Source organism: Urocitellus parryii, chromosome 15 (assembly GCF_045843805.1).
Source record: "Urocitellus parryii isolate mUroPar1 chromosome 15, mUroPar1.hap1, whole genome shotgun sequence".
Taxonomy (NCBI): domain Eukaryota; kingdom Metazoa; phylum Chordata; class Mammalia; order Rodentia; family Sciuridae; genus Urocitellus; species Urocitellus parryii.
Genome location: NC_135545.1, coordinates 57,525,993 through 57,548,416, shown reverse-complemented (window position 1 = coordinate 57,548,416; position 22,424 = coordinate 57,525,993). Strand labels below are relative to the sequence as shown.

Sequence of the window (22,424 nt, the reverse complement as noted above, 5' to 3'; positions counted from 1 at the left end):
GTTTAGCTTCTCTTGTCAGCAAGTCTTTCCTATACAAGAAACTTGGGTGAGTTTGTTCACAATTCTCATTCAGGGAGAAATTATAACCAGAGCATACTCAGGGTACGGAAGCTTATCACAAAGATCAAAACTTTTGCTTGCTACCTTTCAAAACGTAGGGTCTCAATACAGAGTGTTGTTTATTCTGCTTATAATTAAAAAATTGCATAGCAAAATATCCTGTTTGGCATCTTGTTGCTACTTTATGTAGGAGCACAAAAATCACATAGCTGCCTTCCTTGGCAAAACACTTGGACTCTTGATGCTGCTTGTCCCAGCTGCCATGAGTTTGAGTGTCTCGCAGCTGCACCTTGGACCTCAGCCTGACCGCCCTGAGTGGACGGGGATCCTGTCTTCCCCTTTCTCCTTCCCTGGGGACTTGTGGACCGTCTGCTCCCTGGGGTCTTGTGGTCGGTCTGAGGCATGGCTCTGTTCAGTCTGTTCTCTGGCAGTGTGCTGGCAGTGTGCTTTTAGTGGCCCTTGGGCTCTCGCTCCACCCCTCTCATTTGCACACCTGCCTCTTCATGTGCCTTGGTCACAGACCTTTGCCTTTTATTCACTTAGTTCATCCCATTTCTATATGTTTCGATGCAGAGCGGGGTGTTCCCCATCCTCAGAGTGATGTCCCTGGCACCTTGCTCTCCTGCTTGCAGGACCCATTGAGGAGCTTGGTTTGGGGGAGCCTGTTGCTTAGAGTCTCCACATGTGTGGCTGGTGTTGAAGTGTGTGGTGCTAGAGGAGGATGTGTGCAGTGGGGTTGGAGCACTCTGCTGCTGTGTCCTCACTGTCTAGAGAGCACCCGGCGCCCTGGTGCTTATTTGTGTTGATGGTAGATAAGTTTAATTTGCAGTGTTTCACATATGAAAACTTGTCTGGCTAGAGGGGATATTAATATTTATCTTTGTCACAAAGAAGGCACCAATGATGCTGCATTGGAGTGTTCAGCTGTGGTGACACATGCAATCAGGAGCACTCAGGCCAAGCCTTGAGGTTTGGAGCATTTGCAGGCTGACCAGGGCTGCAGAAGGGAGTGGGGCACAGACCTCTCTGCTGCTGGGGAGACTCTGCATTCCTGGTGGACAGTGGGGAGGAGAGTGCTAGATCAAAAGAGCTGACCTTTTGTAGGTCAAAACCCTCCTAAAGTTCTTTTGGAGAGTCTTGGCTCTTGGAGATTCCTGCATCGTATAGTCCTGCGTGTGAAAAATAATTTGTTTTGGCTTAAAACCTAGAGATATGGAGATATAGGTGGAGATCAAGGTGGACAGAACTGTGTCCGGAGGAGCTGTGAGTAGAGAGAGGTTTCTACAACTGTTGTTACTCAGGACCAGATTTGGGCAGACATTCTCCAGAAGGAAGCCTGTCTACAGCAGACCTGACCAGAACAATTGTAGAGTTTATTTGGGGGTTCAGGGGTCTCAGTCCATAGACAGCCAGCTCCATTCCTCGCGGCTCAAGATGAGGCAGAACATCATGCGAAGGGAAGCAGCTTACATGATGATCTGGAAGGAGAGAGAGAGAGAGAGAGAGGTCAGACACACACACACACACACACTCTGCATGCCAGATACAAAATATATACCCCAAATCCATGCCCTCAGGGACTCACCTCCTCCAGCTAACCCTACAAGCCTGTAGCCACCACTCAGTTAATCCCATCAGGTAAATTAATTCACTGTGATTGTGTTATGGGTCTGAAACCCAGTCTTTTTTCCTCTAAACCTTGCGTTGATTTACACGGGAGCTTCTGGGGGACACCTAATATCTAAACCATAAGATGACTTTCTGAGATGAAATGTCAGAAGAATGTTCCAGAGTTCTCTACTCCTCCATCACATCCAAAAGCAGTTTCTATTTACATCCATTAACTTTAGAAAACTGTGTAGAATGTTGGAATTGAATCCTTGGCGAGAAGCCACAAACTGGCATTTTTAAGGGTACTCCTGTCTGTGGATTATGTCTCACCATTATCTGAAGAGAATTGTCCTCAGCTTGCTGTACCCCTACACGTGTATGCATCTATTTCTGTCCTTGACAGCTCCTGCAGAGTTTGTACTGAATCTCAACATTCTCCCTGAGGAGAATTTCAGGCCTATCAAACCCCTCTCATATTGTTGAATTCATGTTTATTTCTTTTTTAGAAAAAACATTTTGGTGGGATCTTAATCACACCTGATCTTGACTTTGCTTCTACTGCAAGGATTTTTAACTTCTAGACTGAGCTTGGAGTTGTTTAGATTAGATATTGGTTTGAAGTCTGGCAGCTAATGCACTGTCAGGCTGAGATCTTGGGTGACTTCAGGAGAGCTCTTTGCAAAGACAGGACATCAAAGAGACAGGAGCCTTTTCAAAGAGTGGCTGTGATTGGCTGGCACTTTGGGGTCTGCAGTAGGTTGCCATATGCAACCTCAGCCCCCATTTAATTTTTTTTTAAATTTTTAGTTGTAGATGGACACAATACCTTTATTTTATTTATTTTTTTAAAAAATATGATGCTGGGAATCAAATGCAGTGTCTCACATGTGCTAGGCAAGTGCACTACCCCTGAATCCCAACCCCAGCCCCACCATTTAATTTTTAATTTTGCACAGTGTGTGCACTTTTTTTTTTTTTTTGGTGCTGGGGATTGAACCCAGGACCTTGTGCAAGGCAAGCACTCTACCAATTGAGCTAATCCTCAGGTACAATCAGGTTTGTCCTTTGAAATAATTGTTTTGTTTTGAAGGATTTTTTTTTTAAATGATTTTGCATTTGTTACTCTGTGGCAGAATATATTCTGACTTGGGGTTTGCAAGACCTTAAAAAGGTCTGTGTAATAGAGTGTGTTTTGAGAACTTCTTTAGCATCTTCAGAATGAACACACATTTAGATGTTGGCACATGCACAGCACAATTACTTTATTTTTTTGGTACCAGGGATTGAATTCAGGGGCATTTGACCACTGAGCCACATCCCAAGCCCTGTTTTGTTATTTTATTTAGAGACAGGGTCTCGATGAGTTGCTTAGTGCCTCATAATTGTTGAGGCTGGCTTTGAGCTCACCATCCTCCTGTCTCAGCCTCCCGAGCTGCCTGGATTATAGGTGTGCGCCACTGCACCTTTATTTTTAAGTAATTGCCCTACACTCCTTTTTTTAAAAAAATACTTTTTAGGTATAGATGAACACAATACCTTTATTTCATTTATTTATCTTTATGAGGTGCTGAGAGTTTGGAGAACTCAATGCCTCACATGTGCGAGGCAAGTGCTCCACCGCTGAGCTACGACCCCAGACCCACATTCTTTGTTTTCTGCTTCTATCTTCCCACAGCCACACTGGCATCAGCACACATGCATTGCAGCCCAGGCATGCTCAGGCTTACTGTGGGTGCTGTCTGGAGGAAGGTGGGCCCCTCTGTTTTCATGCCTCTCCAGGTGGAGCCAGGACGATTTCTGCAGGCTCTTCAGGGCCTTTGCCCACATGGATGTTAGAGCAGGGCCCTTATTCTGTACTTCATGTTGTCTGTGGTAGACTGCTTTTCCTAGTTCCACCTTTATTTGCCCCTGCCCTGTGGGAACATTTCCACCTTGTACTGAAAGTTGTCAGATGTTCATTGTTTAACAACCGGATTCTTTAAGTGGAAGCCTGGTGATGTGAATCATCCCATTTTCCCTAGACTACCAGAGAGTAAAAGGCAGGTTGTCTGGATGTGGGGCAACTCTGGGGTTTAGACTTTGGTCTCGAAGTGCTGTGATTGCCTGTGTGTCTCTTGATTCTTTACTGGACTCTTCCTGCAATAAGTCGTAGATCACAGAGTTCAAAGCTAAAAGCCAAGAGGAGCAAGGTGTCATCCATGGTGGCCTCATGTTGAGAAAGTTCGTGTAGTAGGGTGGAGCCTGTTCCCCTGGGGCTGGCACTACCTAGACCTTGGTGAGAGTACAGCTTATAGTGTCTAGTGATTTGGATCGAGTGCCCTGCAGATTCTAAGGACGATAGCTAGAAAGCTGTGGTGTTTTGTAGGATCAGTGTAGTTGAAGGCCAGAGTGTGTTTCTCTTTGCTCATTTTGTGGCTGTACTCAGAGCCTGGATGGTTGAGGGCTCCAAGGATGTGTCACAGTGCATTTTCAGGTGGCTTTCCTTTTCTTTCCCTTCCCTTCCCTCCTCCCCTCCCCTCTTTCTGGTGTACTGGGGATTGAATCAGGGACACTTTACTGAGCTGCACCCCAGCCCTTTCTTGGTTAGAGGCGGGGAGGGTCTCCCTAAGTTGCTCAGGCTGGCCTGGAACTTTTGACTCTCCTGCCTCATCTGGAGTGATAGGGGTGCACCTACGCCCATCTCAGGTGAGTTTTTCACCCTCCACTCAGCTTGTTACACAGAGAACTTGGGCACTTAGAGTTTTTCCTTTGGTATGGTTTTTAGTATTAAGAGGGCACATTTGGTTATTATCTTCATAGAAGTAAACACTTTGATTTACTGTTGCCTGCTTTAAAATGGTTATATATTCAGAGGCCCCTGGTTATCTCTGCATAAAAAATGAATCGTTCAAAAACTTTTTCTGTTTACTAAGAAGAGTGGGATCTATATGACCCTTGGAGCCCTCTCTGCCTCTTCTGCTGCCACTCCTTTCAGTCAGTGTGACTGCCTCTGATTCACTGTCATGCTGTGGCCACTTTACTTTACCTTCAAAATGAGGGAGGCAACACTGTGAGGACATACCAGAGGGTACGGAGTCTGATGGCTGTTATGATTCGGACTTTGCCCATGTTGGTTGGGTGATCTTGGGTACCTTCTAATAGCTGCTAGTATTCGTGTCCCCACCCCCCTGGGGATGGGGGTTACTGGGGATTGAACTCTCTGGGGCACTCTACCACTGAGCCACATCCCCAGCCCTATTTTGTATTTAGAGACAGGGTTTCACTGAGTTGCTTAGCACCTCGCCATTATTGATGCTGCCTTTGAACTCGCAATCCTCCTGTCTCAGCTTCCCAAGCTGCCTTGAGTTATAGGCATGGCTTCTAGTATTCTTAGTTTGTCAACTGTGTGATGAAAAGTTCCTAGGTATAAAATATAAAATGAAGATATTCAGGTTAATAACATTTCTAAATATCAGCAACAATGAGTGTTCATGAACATTGGTTGGTTGGTTGGTTGTGGTACTAGGGATTGAATCCAGGTCCTCATGAGTGCTCTACCCTGAGCTATATCCCAGTACTCACCCCACTCCCTTTTATTTTGAGACGGGATCTTGCTTGGTTGCCCAGGTTGCCCTTAGTTGCCCAGACTTTTGACCCTGCTGCAGAAGGAGAGGCCATGACTACTGTGGTGTACCTGCACTTTGGGTCTGCACCATCACTTTCCCGTCAGCCTTGTTGCTATGGCCGTTGCTGAAAGACCACACTTCTTTAAAAATAAACCACACTTGGCTGCCCCTCAGTCCGTGGGCAGTGCTCTCTGAGGCTGTGTGTGATGCTGGCTATTAGGAAACGTGTGCCTCTTCTGTTTGAATTGCTGCTGTTGAAGAGTTGTGTTTCCCGGAAGAAGAATATGGACCCTCGTGGGCAACAGACATTTTAATTTTTACTCCATGTTAGAGATGGAGAGTGTCCCTCTGCTGGGGGTGGGTTACGGTCATCACTGGGAGGACATGTGTATGTTCACAGGTTCTGCTCACAGCTGTGCCTGCTGGCTGATGGATGGGCCAGCACAACCACTGCAGCAACGCAGACCATCCTTCCGCAAGCTTGTGGTGATTCAGAGGGGGAGTCTTGCCAGCATATTGAATTAAATGCAGCAGGTGAAGTAAAAAAAGACCTCTGATTCCTTGAGCTGGCACATTGAAGGCATACTTACAAGTGCAGGGGTGGGGACTGGGGCTTGGGAGGTAGTTGCTAGGTGCCCATTGGGCTGTGTGTCCTCAAAGTATGTGGTCTTACCTGCTGAGAAACATCACTGCCTTCGAATCCTGCTTTATCTGCCCTCCTCAGGGGCATTTCCCGTCACCTTTGGTGTTCTTGTGCAGTTGTGTGGTCTTACCAGTTAGAGCCTAGCTTTGGGCCTCCGTCCTGTTTCTGGGGTCCTAGCAGTTTCTCCATCTCATGCTTCATTGCTTTAGTTGTTGGATGCTCACCAGACATTAGATCATCAGACTCAGAAGCCTTGATTTTTAGACTGCATGTGGGTGGTGCACCTGTGTGAGCTTGGTGCTGCCGTGCCTGGTGTGGAAGGGCCTGGCCTTGCCCTGCAGAGCGTGTGCTGGGTCCTGGGAGTCACGCTGTGGAATGTGTGGAAAAGGGCTGTTGCCAGCATATTGAGCTGTCCTTGAGCTGATCCCTGGGGACGGCACCTCGTGTCTGCGCAGGCTTACCTTGGGGATTCTGCTGCAGCAGTGAAGCAGACCCACTGCTCTGGTACTCCTGGATGTGATGCCTTTAGTAGAATCTTCACATATTTATGGCTTTTCCTAAGTGAGGCTTCTCTCCCTTACTGTGTGGGGAAGGGAAGAAAGATTTTTCAGTTTAGAGGGAAGTATCTTTGTTGGGATTATTGTATAACTATAATTGGAGGTTTGGTCTTTGTGGGCCAGGTCATTGATTGCTTATTAGATCTTTTTGGAAGCACAAAAAGAAATAACAGTTTTGTGACCCTCACCCCCAGAAATGCAGAGCGCAGAGCATCCTGAGGAAGTGCAAGTGTGCAGGAGATAAACTGTGATCCTTTGAGTCTTTGAAATGCCGTGGGCCTGCTCCTGTGTAGTCCTTTGTTTCTTCTGGGCCTGTCCTTTGTCTCTTCTGGGCCTGCTTGTCTCTATGGGTGGAGCAGGCTAGGTAGTGGTAGGTAGGGGTCTTCAGTTTCCTGTGGGTAATACACCCCACTTATCTTCCTGGTGGAGTCTCCTCTTTACTGTGGTTAAAGGAAAGAGTCGAATGTTGCTAACCTTGTGCGTAGATGTAGCTGCTTTCTTCTCTTAGGTTGTGTCAGCACTGGGGCCAGCAAGGTGGCTGGTGGCACTTTTGTCTGTGCTGTTCCTGTAGGAGGGCTTCTAGCCTAATAGTCTAGTCTTCCTTGAGTTGACAGAACAATATTTTGAAAGCCTCATTGTTAGTACAAGGTGGAGACAAAAAAGGATATATAACTTGGCCTGTGCAGCCAGAGAGCTCCGGGAAGCAGCAAGTGTGGAGCAGAGGAAAGGACAACTGCTTGGGCCACATATGGTTCATGAGTAAGGCAGGACCACGGGGTTTAGGGAGAAGCTCAAGGTCAGGAGGGCTTCTTAATAATACTGTATGCATTATTCCATTTCTGATTCTCTGTCTAAGCTACATTTATTTGTGGTGAATTTTCATCTTTTTGAAAGATGTTGACTGATGAGAAGGGTGCAGGGTGCTGAGAGGCTGAGGGTGGAGCACGGGTTCACGATGGTGATGCATGTGTGAAGCAGCCTGTGTCATGTTTGTTAACACAGCCAGTTGTACTGTGTGTGTGTGTGTGTGTGTGTGTGTGTGTGTGTGTGAGAAATATCAAGGATTGATCTCAGAGGCACTCAACTACTGAGCCAAATCCCCAGCCCTATTTTGTATTTTATTTAGAGATGGTCTCACTGAGTTGCTCAGTGCCTTGCTGTTGCTGAGGCTGGCTTTGAACTTGTGATCCTCCCAAGCCTCTAGCATTATAGGCGTGTGCCACTGCGCCCAGCCGATTGTGCACTCTTTGATTCTTTATCACTTGGAAGTTCCCTGTGCTGTGACTGTGTGTGCGCACAGCCATGGGACTATGTGACAGTGTTGGGCTCTGAGGCTGCAGTGATCAGCAACAGGAGCCACCTTTAGGTGCTTATGAGCTTTTGGAGAAGGGCTCCCAGATATAGTGGTGACATAGGGTAGAAATATAAAAGCCACCCATGTCCACCTTATACAACGTGAAAAATGCTGTATAGAGAAGGATGTCAAGATCTGAGCTTGATTTTGAAGACTTAATAGGAGTTTTCCAAGTGTGCAGAGTGGTAAAAAGGGCCGGGTAGGAGGAGGGTCCCTCCTAAATTAAAAAGATGTTTGAAGTTGTTTGGAGACCGGCCGTTCAAAGCCACATGCACCAGTGGCCGTCCTGGGAGCTGCAGCAGGGATGCACCTACCTCCGCACAGCCAGTGAAAAGCACTGAGCCACCGCATGGAGGACCCTTTGCTCCAGCCTGTTTGTGTACCCCTGAGCACATCCTCATGTGGCCTGCGTGTCTCATGTGGGCATGGAGGTTGAAAACCTCAGACATGTTCCTTGTCAGCCCGGTGGCCTCCGTAGACCAGAGAATGTAGACAGAGGTGTGTTAGATGTGGCAAACCCAGTTCTCAGCAGTGTGGGTGATAAGTCAGATGGTGTGTGGAGTTGGGGTGGAGGTGATGCAGGAGGAGCACTGAGGTGCTGGCGAGTCAGAAGAGGTGAGGGCAGTGTGGTAACAGGAAGGAGATGGTGCTCTTTGGGAGCTGGGCATGGCGGGCATGTTGGATTTGGTATTGAGGGAGAAGGGGCTCCGTTTCCAGTTGGGAAGAGTGCCTGGACAGGGCGCCTGGGCAGGACAGGAGTGCAGGGAGAACCGTGGTCTGAGCTGGGTGTGTGCTGTGTCTGTGAGGAGGGCAGGTACAGTGGGGGTCATCTCTCTCCCTTACCCCACTCCCACACACCCGTAGTGCTGGGGATTGAACCCAGGGCCTTGTGCATGCCAGGCATGCACTCTACCAACTGAGCTATATCCCCAGCCCAGGAAGTCATCTCTGGTGGACAGTGACCCATGAATTCAGGAGGGGTTTTTCTGACCTGCAGTAGGAATTAAACAACAAAGTAGTTAAAACCACACAGGCTGAAGAGATGGAGAAAGCAAGAGGTAAAGAGCAGGTGAGAAGAAGCCCTCATAAGCGAGCGAAAGCAGGAGAAGCAGGGAGTGGCCTGGAGTCAGTCAGTATTCTGTTGGATGACCACTGCCGCATGTCCCCTTCAGAGCCTGTTTTGTTCCTGGTTTACGTGGAGAGTTACCTAAGCCTGCCCTGTCTTTTGGAGGTGTAAATTATTTCTTTGCATTGTGCTGGTATTGGGCCAGGAAGCTTTGCAAGTTACAACCTTAAAATGCTCTCCAGGATCCCCTGACAGCAGCGTGTGGATTGGCAGTGGACACATGGCCATCGTGGATCCAGGCTCTGAAGCTGGAATGTGGCCCCAACTTTAGGCTAGTTATTAGACTCTCAGAACTTAGTTTCTCACAAGAACATGGAGACACCTCTGACGTGCTGTGATGAGGGCTCTGTAACACCATGTGCAGGGGCGGTGCTGGCTGGCCCACCGGGACTGCAGGGCTGTTGCACAAGCTCTTATACCCGTGCTTGTGCCAGGATGCCCTAGCCCCTCATGTGACCACGAGCAGGCAGCCCTCAAGCAGGAGCTTGCTGTCACCCCTCCTCTGCATCTCACCTTTGCTCCTACAGAGTCCCTGAATGTTCTTGATAAAGTATCAGCTTCTGTGGAGCCACTTCTGGGAACTAGAGGCTTTCAATAAATGGAAAGGAGAGCTGGGAGTGGCATAAGCAGGTGTTTCTCAGCCTGTACATCCACCTGCAAAGGGTGCAGGGGCTTCTTCCTCTATGACGGCAGAAGCAGGTCAGAGGGCAGAATGCAGGTAGAGCTGATGAAGGTGAGCCCCAGATAGGAATTGTGAAGATGACACATGGGAACAAGCTCACCTTCTTGGCCAGAGGAAGGCCCCTACCTGTTGGGTGGAGCCTTGATCAGAGAGAGAGAGGTCCTGTGCTGCAGTAGTGGGCAGACTCAATAGGGGGTGGGCCGCAGAGTGCAGTTCCTGTCCTTCTCCAAACATGCTTTTAGGAAAGGAAAAGCCCAGCAGTTGGAGTCTGAGCAGAGGCTCTGTTGCCCTGCACTTCCGTTCTGTGTCCACAGTGGGTGTTCCTTCCTTCCTTGCTTACTCCACATGGACAGTGTGTCCATCACACCTCAGATGTTAGGGTATACAAATTGCTGCCCAGGGCTCACGGTCTAAATGAAAAGAATATTTCACCTATAGGGGTAGGGATGTGTTTTCCTTTTGGGGGGGGTGGGGCTGCTGGGGATTGAACCCAGGGGTGCTTTACCCCTGAGCAACATCCTGAGTCCATTTAAAATTTTTATAAAATTTGAGACGGTCTCACCATGTTGCCCAGGCTGGTCTTGAATTTTGTGATCTTCCTGCCTCAGCCTCCTGAGTTGCTGGGATTACAAGTGCACACTGCTGTGACCTGTGATAGGGATGTATTTTTAAAAGAAAGAATGTTATGTTGGATATGGAAAGTGGTTTTAGGGTTTTATAGATTAAAAGTCTGAGAACTCAGGGGCACTCAACCACTGAACCACATCCCCAACCTTGTTTTGTATTTTATTTAGAGACAGGGTCTCATGGAGTTGCTTAGCACCTCACTTTTGCTAGGACTGGCTTTGAGCTTGACCTCCTGCCTCAGTTCTCCAGAGCTGCTGGGATTACAGGTATGCTCTGAACTCCAGAGATAACAATTAAAAAAAATTTTTTTGGGGGGGGAAATATCTCGCATTACAGGAGAATTAATTATATCAACTATCTTCCTCCTCCACTCTCAAAACAGGCTGAAGAAACTTGGGGTTCTATAAAGTGTAGAATATGATCTGTTCAAGGGCAAGTGTTTAAAATCCCCTGCAAGCTCTAGGATCACTTGTTAAGTTTGGGGGATGAAGAGGAAGTTGGGCTTTGTTTTCCTTTTTTTCTTCTTGCAAGTGGACACAATATTTTGTTTATTTTTATGTGGTGCTGAGGATCAAACCCAGTGCCTTACATTTGCTAGGCAAGTTCTCTACCACTGATCCACAACCCCAGCCTGTAGTTGGGCTTTTGATAGGGATCATGTTGAGACCAATAGTTCACCTGGGAAAGTGTTGCTATTTTTACCACAGATGTGAGGATTTCCTCCATTTATGTAGATACTTAATTTCTTTTGTCAATATTTTGTAGTTTCTAATGTACAAGTCTTAGATCTCTTGAGTTCAATTCATTGCGAAATATTTTATTTTTTGAAGCTATTATAAACAATTGTTTTTTAAGGTTTCCTTTCAGATTGCTCACTGCTGGTGTTTGCTGGTATATGGTCATGCAGCCTTGCTGAACTTGTTTATGAACATGTACTGTGCGTGCGCGCGCACACACACCCACACGCTCTTAAATGATCCTGCTTTTGGTCTGTCCCCTTGATGGTGCTTTTGGTCTCTCAGGGTGCTCCCTGCTGTGGGTTGCTACACTGCCTCCCCACCCCCCCCTCCATCATTAGGTATTGAACCCAGGGCCTTGTGCATGCAAGGCGAGTACTCTACCAACTGAACTACATCCCCAGCCCTTACACTGCCTCCTACTACCCTTCTTGATCTATCTTGATATGCCCGACCCCACCTCGCCCTGGGGTCAGGTGTAAAACACTTGCAAGAACTCTGTGAGCAAGGTTTTGGCACGAACACAGTATTTTCGTGGAGCTGCATTTGATTCTGAGGTTCCTACTTAGCAAAAGACAGACTGGTACTCTCCTGCAGCCTGTCCTATGCATATTGTTCATTTTGTAGGAATAAGACAGAAAGGTGCTGTGAGAGGTTGAGAATAATATGCATTTGGAGTAAGACAGCCACATCACTCATTGTGGGTGTCATGGGTATTTCCAGCATCCCTGACTCTGATCACAAAATAGTGAGGGTGACTGAACTCCAGAGACAACATACGCATGTTTTCTTTTGAGTTTTCTGTTTATTTCCTTAGTCTGTTCTCTGTTGCTATAAGAGAATACCAGACCCAGGGTGATTTTATAAAGGAGACAGGTTTGTTTTGGCCCACAATTTTGGAAACCCAAGAGTATAGCATCAGCATCTGCCTGGCTTTAGATGAAGGCCTAATACTGCTCATGCTTGGAGGGAAATAGGAAGTGCAGCAGAACGTGTGTGGAAGAGGAGAGGGGTCAGATTCCTGGAGAAACCCCAATACCTCCTGCCCAGCCGCCCTTCTTAGCAGTGCCACGTGTATGAATTCTGGTGGGGACGATATGTGTAGTGTGTCAAGGTGGGTTTCGTGGCTTTCCGAGAGCCGGAGGTAGATCCGGTAGTGTTCTCCTGGTGTAGCCTTCTGAAAAGGCAGGTTTATGTTTTGAGTTGTGTCTGAGTAGGGGAGGGACGCTGGCCCACACCCCTGTCCAGTGTGGTGTTTGAAGGTCTGAGGGAGGTGGCAGCCTGCTGTTCAGGAGCATTGGCAGAGCTGTGGTTCCCCAGCTGATACTGTTACTGCTGGCCCAGGGCCTATGGAACACCTCCTGGGTGAGCTGGGGCTGTGCTCGCAGTGGGCTAGCTGCACTTCTTTGGCTGAAGTCTGTTTTAAGGCATTTCCCAACTTCTGGCCTGCAGTCTCCCTTTTTGTTTTTCTTTACAGCTGCATACCTGTTCATGTCTTGAATTTAGTGAGGACCAGGAGGTTCTGTGACTGCTCTGGAGGTGGTGTGGGGGGCAGGGCAGTTGTGCTGGGTGGTGTCCTCTGCCCTCTTGCTGCACTTGTTCCGTGGAGGCTATAAAGAGAAGTGTGTTGAAACACTAATCCGGCCTTGCTCATCCTCCTGAATGGAAAGCGTATTGGCATGGGAGCTAGGTGTGAGAGCTCCATTGCCTTAATTCCCTGCCTTGTCTCATTTATGCTAAGTCAAAGGAAACAGTAACAGATGACACCCAGTCCTTTAAAAAGTGGTTGGAGGGAGAGGCCTGGCAGGGTTCAGGTGTGCTCCTGCAGCGCTGTAGAGAATGCCTGAGGACCTCACAGTCAGTGGACCCTGGTCTCCTCTGTGAGCCAGCCTGGGGAACAGCAGGCACTTGCCTGTTTATAGGGAGGGTGATAGTGCACGTGATCAGAGCCAGCTGGGTTTGTGTGGGCTACTCAGGTTCCCCATACTCCCAGGGCCTTAGTCTTCTCTGCGGGGGGGGGGGGGGGGGATGGGGGAATATGTAGATACCTACCTGGTGGGGTTCCTTTGGAAACTAATAAAGACAGTTAATTATGGGTAAAACCAAACCATATGAAATCACCAGCATTGGAATCCTTTTTTTTTTTTTTTAAAACAATAAGCACATACTGTGCTGTGGGAGTAGTTATTCAGGGAGTCCTGATTCATTTCTCCTGATGGCTGCACTCTGCAAAACTGTGGTATGTCACAGCCCAGATGTTGACATGGAGAACGTCCATCAGTCTGGTTCAGATGTGAGAACGCACGTGTATGCCATGCTGCAGTGTCATTGTGTCACACAGAAACGTCATATACCTGGAATCCTGGAAACGTAACTTTTTAGGATTGCCAAAGTAGGATTACAGCAGTCCCTCTCTGCTGGGTGATTGTGCCCTACGGGGGACCTGGGATATAGGCTGGAGACACTGTTGATGGTCATGGCATCATGTGGGCCCTCTTGGCTCTGGCCCCAAATGTCTGAGGCCCTAGATTGAGAAGCGTTACAGTGGAGGCACCTCTGAGCTCCAGATTGAGCTCGGTTCGCCTGAGAGCACCCAGATCTGTTGCCTTTTCCTTTGTCCCACCTTCTATTTGCCAAGCAGAGTATGGTGTGAGGGTAGCTCACTCCTTTACCTCTTCCCTGACGGGGCCCTGGGCCAACCTGCTTCACACTCTCCTGCACAGGACACTGGCCTTGAGTGGCCAAGTGTCCTGGAGTCGGCTCTGAGCACTTTGCTGCTCTGATCCTGTGAGTATCAGGGCCTCCTTTGCTGGCGCCTGTCACCCCATGCCTCAGGCAGCCCATCGTGTATGACCCCTCTCTGTGTCTGAGCTTGCTGAAGATGCCTGTGTCAACCCTGTGGGAGCTGACTCCAGGGCACTTGGGGAAGAGACTTAGGAGACACTTGGTGCTTAGGCTGTTTGCATGTGACACCACCTGGAACCCACCCAGATCTCAGGGTTAATGGTCTGTGCTGGTTCAGCCAGGCAGTGTTCCCTGTACTGAGCATCCACAGCTGGCAGAAAGTTTGGGTGTGAACTCACCAGCCCAATTCATACTAAAAAGTGTTGTGATGCTGCATGAGATTGTGACAGAGCCTGGCATGGTGGCACAGCCCTGTCATCCCAGCTGCCTGGGAGGCTGAGGCAAAAGGAGCTCAAGTTTGAAGTCAGCCTGGGCAAGACCCTGTCTCAAAAATAAAATAATGTGGAGGGGGACACTGGGGAAAAAAATAAAAACAATTGTGTCTGTCAGTGTTTAGAGACCTGTGGGGCAAGGCTGGGCAGTAGGACCAGTCTTCACTAATTTGGGCTCTTTGTGTAGAGGAAAGTGGAAAAGCAGAAGAGGGAGGCAGGTGCCTTGATCACTGTCCAGTGCTTTCAGAGCCAGAGAGCAATGTGTGGATCTGAAAGACCCTGTGCAGGCCAGCTGAAGATGTCTGGGTCTCTTGGTGTGGATTGAAATCAAATTCCTGTGGGTAACTATACTGCTCATCTTATGCTGAGCAGAAATTGTGGTCAGCAGTTAGTGGTCTTTGATTAGTAAAAATGGACATGAACTGAAATCTATGTCTTGGGGCTGCAGTGGGAGAGAAAAGGGAGAGTTAGTGAGAGCATTAGTTAGTTCTCCAGGACTTCTTTACCCCTGAAGAGCAATTGAGCCTGCCAGGCCTCTTCCGGGGCTGTGATTCCATGTCACAGGGTGGGTGGCCTGTGCTCACCATCATGGCCTGGAGCACTGAAGCAGCATTCCCTCAGGCAGCAGAGAGAGGAGAGCTGGTTTCTAACATCAGTATGCAGAAGCATAATAAGGTTGGTCAGCTTGAGTGTCACTTAAAAAAAAAATATATATATATATATATATATATATTTTTAGATGTTGATGGACCCTCACTTTATCTATCTATCTATCTATCTATCTATCTATCTATCTATCTATCTATCTATCTATCTGGGGGTTGCTGAGGATGAAACCCAGTGCCTCACACATGCTAGGCAAGTGCTCTACCATGAAGCCACAAACCCAGCCCAAATGTCACATATTTTTTTGGCATATTTTAAAAAGTTTTTCTCCACCCCTGACTTGGTACATAATCCATTAAAGGAATTGATGAGATATGATAGACAGAAAGTTAGATTTTAAAATCTTGGATTGTTCCACTCCTTGAGATAACCACCATTCAGGTTAAAGATGTCTCCTGGCTTTTTTCAGGAATCTGTGACATTCTCCTGCACCTGTAGCATTTGGCAAACTGGTCACTGGTCTCCACAGGAAGGTTGAAAAGCTTAGCTACACACTTGCTGCTTCTCACGGAAACGGAAACCAGAGGTGTGGTGATTGGAAGCTGCTTATTCATGTCTGTGTTACTAGCTCTTGAGGTTAGAGCAGCTTTGAGAAATTCTGCACCAGTTGTGAGGACAGAACAACTCTCTGCACGCCCTGCAGAGTAGGTATTCTGTTGAGGCCAGCCCCTCTTGCCTGTGGGTTTCCTGCTGATTGAGTTGGATGGTCTCCCTTCTGGCCTCCTGCTGTCCCGTTTGTGCTGGTTGGTTTTATTCTTGAAGTTCTCAGAGCTTTCTGGGCAGATTATTCAGGTTTTTTAAAAAATATTTTTGTAGTTGTAGATGGACTGCATGCCTTTGTTTATTTTTGTATATACTGTTAAGATCAAACCTGGTGCCTCACACCTACTAGGCAAGCACTCTGCCACTGTGCCCCAGCCCAGATTATGCAGTTTTTGGTTAATCAGTTTTCTTCATGATTTTTTTTAAAGTTGCCAGTGGCCCTTTATTTAATTAATTTATTTATATATTTATATGTGGTGCTGAGGATCGAACCCAGTGCCTCCACACATGCTAGGCAAGCACTCTACCATGAGCCACAACCCCAGCCCCTAAAACAATATGCTACTTAAATTTAAAATTAGCTTTAAAAAGCATTCTTATTGGCAATGTTAGTGTGTTCATCATATGCCAAGACTACAGTAGTTACTTGATTTATTAGGTTTGGAAATTTTGAAACCCGGGCTGGGATTGTGGCTCAGCGGTAGAGCACTCGCCTAGCATGGGCGGGACCCAGGTTCGATCCTCAGCATCACATAAAAATAAAGGCATTGTGTTGTGTCCATCTACACCTAAAAAATAAATATTAAAAAAAAATGTTTGGAAACCCTTTTGAAATCTGGTGTAGCTATTATGCAAGATGTACATAGTGTCATTGATCTTTTTGGACATAAGACTTTGGGTTTACCTTTAAATTTGTACATTTTGATGCAGAAACATTTGGTGAATGAAAATAAGTTTAATTGTCTTTGTACTTTTAAAATTTCTAGTTTTAAATAGTAGAAATAAATCATTGAATGAATCACAAGGTGTGATTACTTGCAGAGTAATCACAGGAACCTGTGTGGCTGTTGCTTCCTGTTGCGCCTCTTTGTGGTCAGTGGGGGGATTGAGGGCAGCAGCCTCTGGCCTCTGATGAAGCTGTGGGTGTGTCCTGAAGCTGCAGGGCTGTGGGGGTGCAGGTGTGCTGCCAGCTCCTGCCAGCTCCCTTGGCTTCTGGGGCTCGCTCCTTCCTACCTCTGAAGGAACCCTTGTTTTGAATCTTCCAACGAAGTCTTAATGTAAATATTATGTTTCCCGAGCTTTTGAAAGATAAAAGTACAGCCAGCCTTCTGGATCTTGGTTCAGCATCTGTGAAACCCACCAGTCAAATTGAAAATATTCAGGGAAAGAATGGCCCCCTTGCTGAACACGTGCAGGCCTTTGTTTGGTCTCTGTAGTCCCTAAACAAACAGTGTAACAGCTGATTACATAGCACTTACTTTATATTAGGTGTCACAAGTGACATAGAGATGCTTTAAAGCACATGGAAGGGTGTGTGTGAGTACTACTGGATTTCATATAAGGGCTCTAGCATCCTGGGTTCTCATTTCGCTGGGGATTCTAGACCAGCCTCCCACTATCCCAAGGGATTGTCCTCTGGGACCTGGTTTTTTTCTTTATCATTAACAGTGTTTGAGATTGTGCACTGCTAATCTGTGTCTGTAGCTACAGCTTTAATGAAAAGATGTTACTCATACCTGGGTGGCTGGAGTGCAGAGGGGCCCTGCATTCCACATGGGCCTCTCCCTGGCAGATTTTGCCCTGTGAGTGGCAGGCTTTGACTGAATGGCCTCTATCAGCCATGTGCTTATCCACCAGAGAGGCCCTGCTGATGTATTCCCACCCGAGGCCTCGCCTTTCTTTCCAGCCGCGACATGCAGGCACTTGAGGATTCACCATCTTTCTTCTCTCTTGTACTGGGGTGTGGGAGGGTGTTAGAATTGCATTTCTGACTTGCAGTCATGCAGGGGACCTTTGGACTGAATTATGGTCTTGACTTTTTGAGAATGGATCCCTAGGCAGATTAAGGAGTGGAGGGCAATGGGGTGGCCTCCACCAGGATCGGCTCTGGAGGGACCCCAGTGGGGCGTGGAGATGCTCAGGTGGGAGGTGGGTGTCCGGAGGAGTGGGGGTGGAGGGGTATGTGACAGGAAGTCTGTTGAGCTCCATCCAAGCCTGTGGGTGGAAAGCCTGGGACACCTTTCCTCAGCAGGGACTATGAACCCAGCCCTTGCATGCCTCTGGTATCCTTCCCTTGGCCTGGTCAGCAAGGCCTTGTTTTCAGAGAGCACTGAATGCACAGTGCCCTGGGGCAGCCAGGGTGTGAGGCCTTCACAACCCAGAGCCGCCCAGCACCATCTCAGCAGCCTTCTGCTGGCCAGTGTGGATAGTCCAAGTGGGGACATACCAGTAAAAGGAGCCATAGTGACCTCAGTGTTGATGGGATCTGATTTGCTCTTGTTTCAGAGTACACAGCCCTACTGGAGTTGATTGCAGTCCTCAGCAACGCTGATTCTCCACCATGGAATCGGTGAGTCTGCTGTGTTTCCTGGCCGTCTGTGTGGTAGTCCTTGGTTTGTAAAAAGGAGGAGCACAATACTGAGTCTCCCTGCAGCCTTCTTGGGCTCCATGGGGTATTGTTCAGTGTTCTGGTTTCTGTCCTGAGTTCACTCGGGGTGGTTCAGAATGGCAGTCCCAGGTTTCCTGGGATCAGTGAGTAGCACCCCTGGAGTCACAGTCAGAAGATTGGGGCTAAAAGATCAAACAAGTCAGTAGCCTTGTTTGCAAAAGAAGCTAATTCTTCTAGGCTTCCTTTATCATATCTTGCCAACCCAGATAGTCTGGAGAACCAGTTGTTGCTGTATTACTGTAGTACTTTGCAGGTTGCATTAGTTGTTCACGTGAGGAATAGCTTGGGAGGGAGCAGACAGGCTGTGTTCTGGCTGCTCTGTGCTGCTGGACAGGGCTGTGGCCACTGGGTGTTCCTAGCAGTTGGAGGTTAGGGTGTAGGCCAGTTCACCCTGACACCTGGTAGTGACAGGCACATCTGACTCCATGGAGGCCCACTTTGTCTGGGGTCTGACTCCAGGACAAGGTCCTCCTTGGGCAGCTATGGTGAGGTGACAGATTACTTACCTTCTCTAATGGCTGGGTTGGTGGTTGGAAAGAAGATGCATGGCTTGCTTTGGCTTTTCATTGCCTTGCCAGGGATCTGCTCCTTGTTTTCAGGTTAGTAGTCCAAAAGTAGATGATTGGTTTTGTGGGGTTACTGCTAGCAGATGAGAAGGAATCCTTTCTTATTTCCTCCTGAGTGAATTTTCTTATTCTGAAGCTATTGATCTTTGTCTCAGTCATTGTTGATCAGGCCACTTTGAAATGGGCCCTGGAAGTCTCTTAATTCTTGACAGAAGTGTTTGGGGGGATACTTGATACTAGAGAGCAGTTGGGAGGAGTTGCCTCAATGTGGGGGTGTCGTCGGTGAGGGGGGAAGCTTTTTTTCCTGGCCTGAAGGTGGAACCAGGTGCACAAAAGGAGGAGGGTGGTAGCTGGGAACCCAGTCACCCTCACCTGAGCCACATCTGTGTCTGCAAAGTAGATCTTAATGAATAATGAGAAAAAGCAAATGCTGCTAATCTTAGTGTGAATTTTTGATTATTAATAAGTATTAAGTGAGTCAAACTCACCCTGTATCAGGACTGCTGGCAGAATCCGGGATTGGCCTACTTGGTCTACACTGGGTGGATAGTGAGTGTGATGGTGTGACATGGGGACTTCAAGGCACTTAGTGCCATCTGTCAGGTTTGTGAGCTGTAAATATTTAGTTGGGTTGATTATAACCCTTTTTGGTCCGAGTGTTTGGATGGAGTAAAGATGCACATACTGCCACGGAGGGAGTCCTGCCTCGCTGCACAGCAGTCAGGCCTTCGATGGACAGTCTCTCGAGGCCTGTCGCCCATGATCTTTCCTATCATGAAAATGCAGGGTTTCTAAAAGACCCCAGTTTTACAGGTTCTCTAGTAATCTTTGGGTTCTTACTAACATTTGTTGCGTTCACTGTGTTCATTTTGACCCTTAAGGTAGAGGGTGAGTGGCTTAGATGAGATGTAAGGTTGTAGGTCTTGCAGGGTCTGATGTGGTGTGACCTGGGTCGTCTGTGTGGACTCTGCAGTGTTCCTGCCTGAGCTATTCCCAGGTCAACTGTGGTGGTCCAGCCGCAGGACCGGGCTACTCTTTGACCATGGGCATACCAGTTCAGTCCTCTGTGTCTCGGTTTGCTGACCATGAAAACACCTAGCTAATTTGTTATGAGAATATACGAGCTTTAGCATCCTTAGAGCTAATATCTTCGAGCATAGAACTCTGGTTTGGGCTGGTTGCTACTGCAGTTCTCACTCTCTTAGCAGGGTAGAAGGCCCAAGTGTTTCCAGGGAAGTGATGAGGTCGAAGTAGCCCTTGGTGGGTGTATCTGAGCAGGGAGAGCCAGTGGGCTGAACTCTAGACGGAAGGTTGCCCAGCACTGACCTGAGTCACATAAGGGTACAAAAATTATGCTGAAGTGAAGTGGGCATTTAGAATAATATTTTCAAAAATATTTTTGTGTTTAAAGTGATGTGTCAGGATAATAAAGGCAGTGTTGTTTATGTGGAAGGAAGCTTAGATATCATCTTGTATGTTTTTGATCGAACACCTCTAATTAAAATAGAAGCGTGAGGCTGGGATGGAGCTCAATTAAAGTCTGCTTTCCGTGTACAAACCCCTGGGTGCTGCTTCAGTGCTCCCCCCCCCCCCACCAATACACACACAGAAAGAAACTTTTCGATTTGCTGAAATGTTGAATTTGTAAGACATGCTGAAGAAGGGCGTGTGTAGCTAGGTCCCAGAGTCCTGAAAGGTTCAGTCTTTGAACAGGCTGTGTGCTCACTGTAGAGAGCAAGTCTCCCTGGCAGCAGAGCCAAGGCCCCTGTGCTTGTAGTTCATTCTGATGACACTGGTGGTCCCTGCCTGGGCAAGGCTGGAGGTGGAGAGGGACAGCAGTGCTGTTCTGGGGACTCTGTCTCTCCACCTGGGATTGAGAGCAGAAGGAGAAGCTGTGCTTCCTGCTCCACTGGAATGGCTGTTTCCCTCTGACCCTGATGCCCAAGCGCACTAGCCCGCTATCAGGTGCTGGTCACTGGCATGGGGGCAATACTGGATTGCAATTGCAGCATGTGAGGGATTTTTAGGCCTTAATGCTCACCTACCTCCTTGTTTAACCTAAGTGTCTCTTGGGATTTCAAAATAGGTGATAAAGTACACTGTGCTTCATCATAAGGAAACACATGAACTAATTTTTCCAACATAAATTACTGTGCTCTTTCGAATGTTCAGTTTTTATAGCAGTTTAGGCTTCCGAGGCATTTTGGGTGCCCAGGTTCCCTTAAACTACATAGAGCCTAGATAACGCTAGATGTCACCAGATTAGACTTGCTCATGTCAAAATGTGTTGGTTTCCCCAGGCATGTTCCCTCTTCCCCAGAGGCCTCTCGACTGATGGGACTTGGGCACACTCCTTCAGTGTCCTTGGCTGCTAGGAGTTGAGAGTGGGAGGGTCTGCAGGCGGGAGACTGCAAGCACTGTGGGTTCTGGCTGACAGCGGTCTTTGCTCTGACTGATTCTCTCAGGCTGGCCTTGAACTTGACATCCTCTGAGTTGCTGGGATGACACCACGCCTGACTCTTCAGTGTCTTTTTATGGCCTCACAGCTTGTTTCATGTTAGGCCTGATGATAGTCCATGTCTGGATGTGCCCTATCCTGTTGCAGGATGTCTTAGGTAACTGGTCAGGGCCTCTTTGGTCTTCCCTGATGGAGATGTGAACAGTGAATAAAACCATACTCCCCTCAGAATGGAACTGTGATCCTTGTGTGAATTGCCTTGGAGAGAGAGTGTTCTTGCAGGTGCTTGTGCACCTTCCTCCCACCCCAAATCTGCCCAGGAAGCACTTGGGATCCTCATCCAGAGACCATTTCTCATAAAAGCTCTCTGTGTGTAAAGCATCATTAAACACTGTAGACTTGCTGGGTGTTGGGGGTGGATGTGTCTCTGAGAGAGGGTGTGCGTCCCTGTACATGGGGGTGCACAGCCAGCTGAGGGCTTTGTGTAGCTGCCTCCTGCCTTCTTAGGCCCTCCTTGCTTGTGCCACTTGCATGCTCTCTGAATTGAGCCTGGTAATGCCCAGCCCAGCTTAGAACACCAGACACTGTTTGTTTGTTACATTCTGTGTTTCATGGCCCTTTTTGGTCACTTTTGATGTGATTGCTGCTCACAGTCCTGGGTTGTGGCCCAAGGCTCCTGCTTTGATTAGTGTGAAGAGCTCACCAGGGCAAGGGCTCCTATCTGGACTATTGGCCAGCTGGGGAGCCTGGGAGCAGGCTGGCCCGCTCTGGGCCACCACCCGCTCCAGATTCCAACTCCGCATCTGTGATGAGGTGAAGGGTAGGCTGGTCAGGGCCTACAGAAGGATGTGGGAAGGTGTCAGAGGCGTTCTTACTATGACACAGGTGGTCCAAATGTGCCTCACTAAGGCACACTATGCTTTTATGCGGGGGTCAGTGGGGCACCTGTCCACAGAGGGCATCTGTCCACCTTTGGTCCTTCTGTCCTCTGTGCTACTGACCGGAATAAAAGGTGCTGGCAGCCAGATGGCTGCTGCCATTTGAGGGAGGAACTTAGATTTCCTTTATGAACATTTTCCCTCTCTCCTCATACAGCCATTGGCATTTACTGTGGAATCCGAGGCATTGGACACACTGAGGGTCTTGTCACAAGTGAGGTCCAGTTGCTGCATGCTTTAGTCTCACATCCTTGGTTCCTAGGCCACAGAGTCTCAAGACCTCTTTATATGTTACACATGGAGGATCTCAGAGGACGTTTGGTTATGAAAGTGTGTCTGTCATGGTTGTCAAGCTGCCCCTGGAAGATTTGTAGAATACTTAGGTAGTAATTCCATTTTAAAACAGG

The 22,424-nt window shown here is 48.0% G+C and overlaps 1 protein-coding gene across 5 annotated transcripts in view; it reads left to right on the top strand.

The window, feature by feature from the left end:
- The window catches only part of Ankrd11 (ankyrin repeat domain 11), a 153,586-nt gene that overhangs the window by 47,484 nt on the left and 83,678 nt on the right, over positions 1-22,424 (top strand). For all 5 annotated transcript variants that reach the window (XM_026401887.2, XM_077793247.1, XM_026401886.2 and 2 more), the window contains exon 2: positions 17,893-17,956. The gene's annotated coding sequence lies outside the window, so the exon portion shown is untranslated. The remainder of the gene's footprint in view (positions 1-17,892; positions 17,957-22,424) is intronic.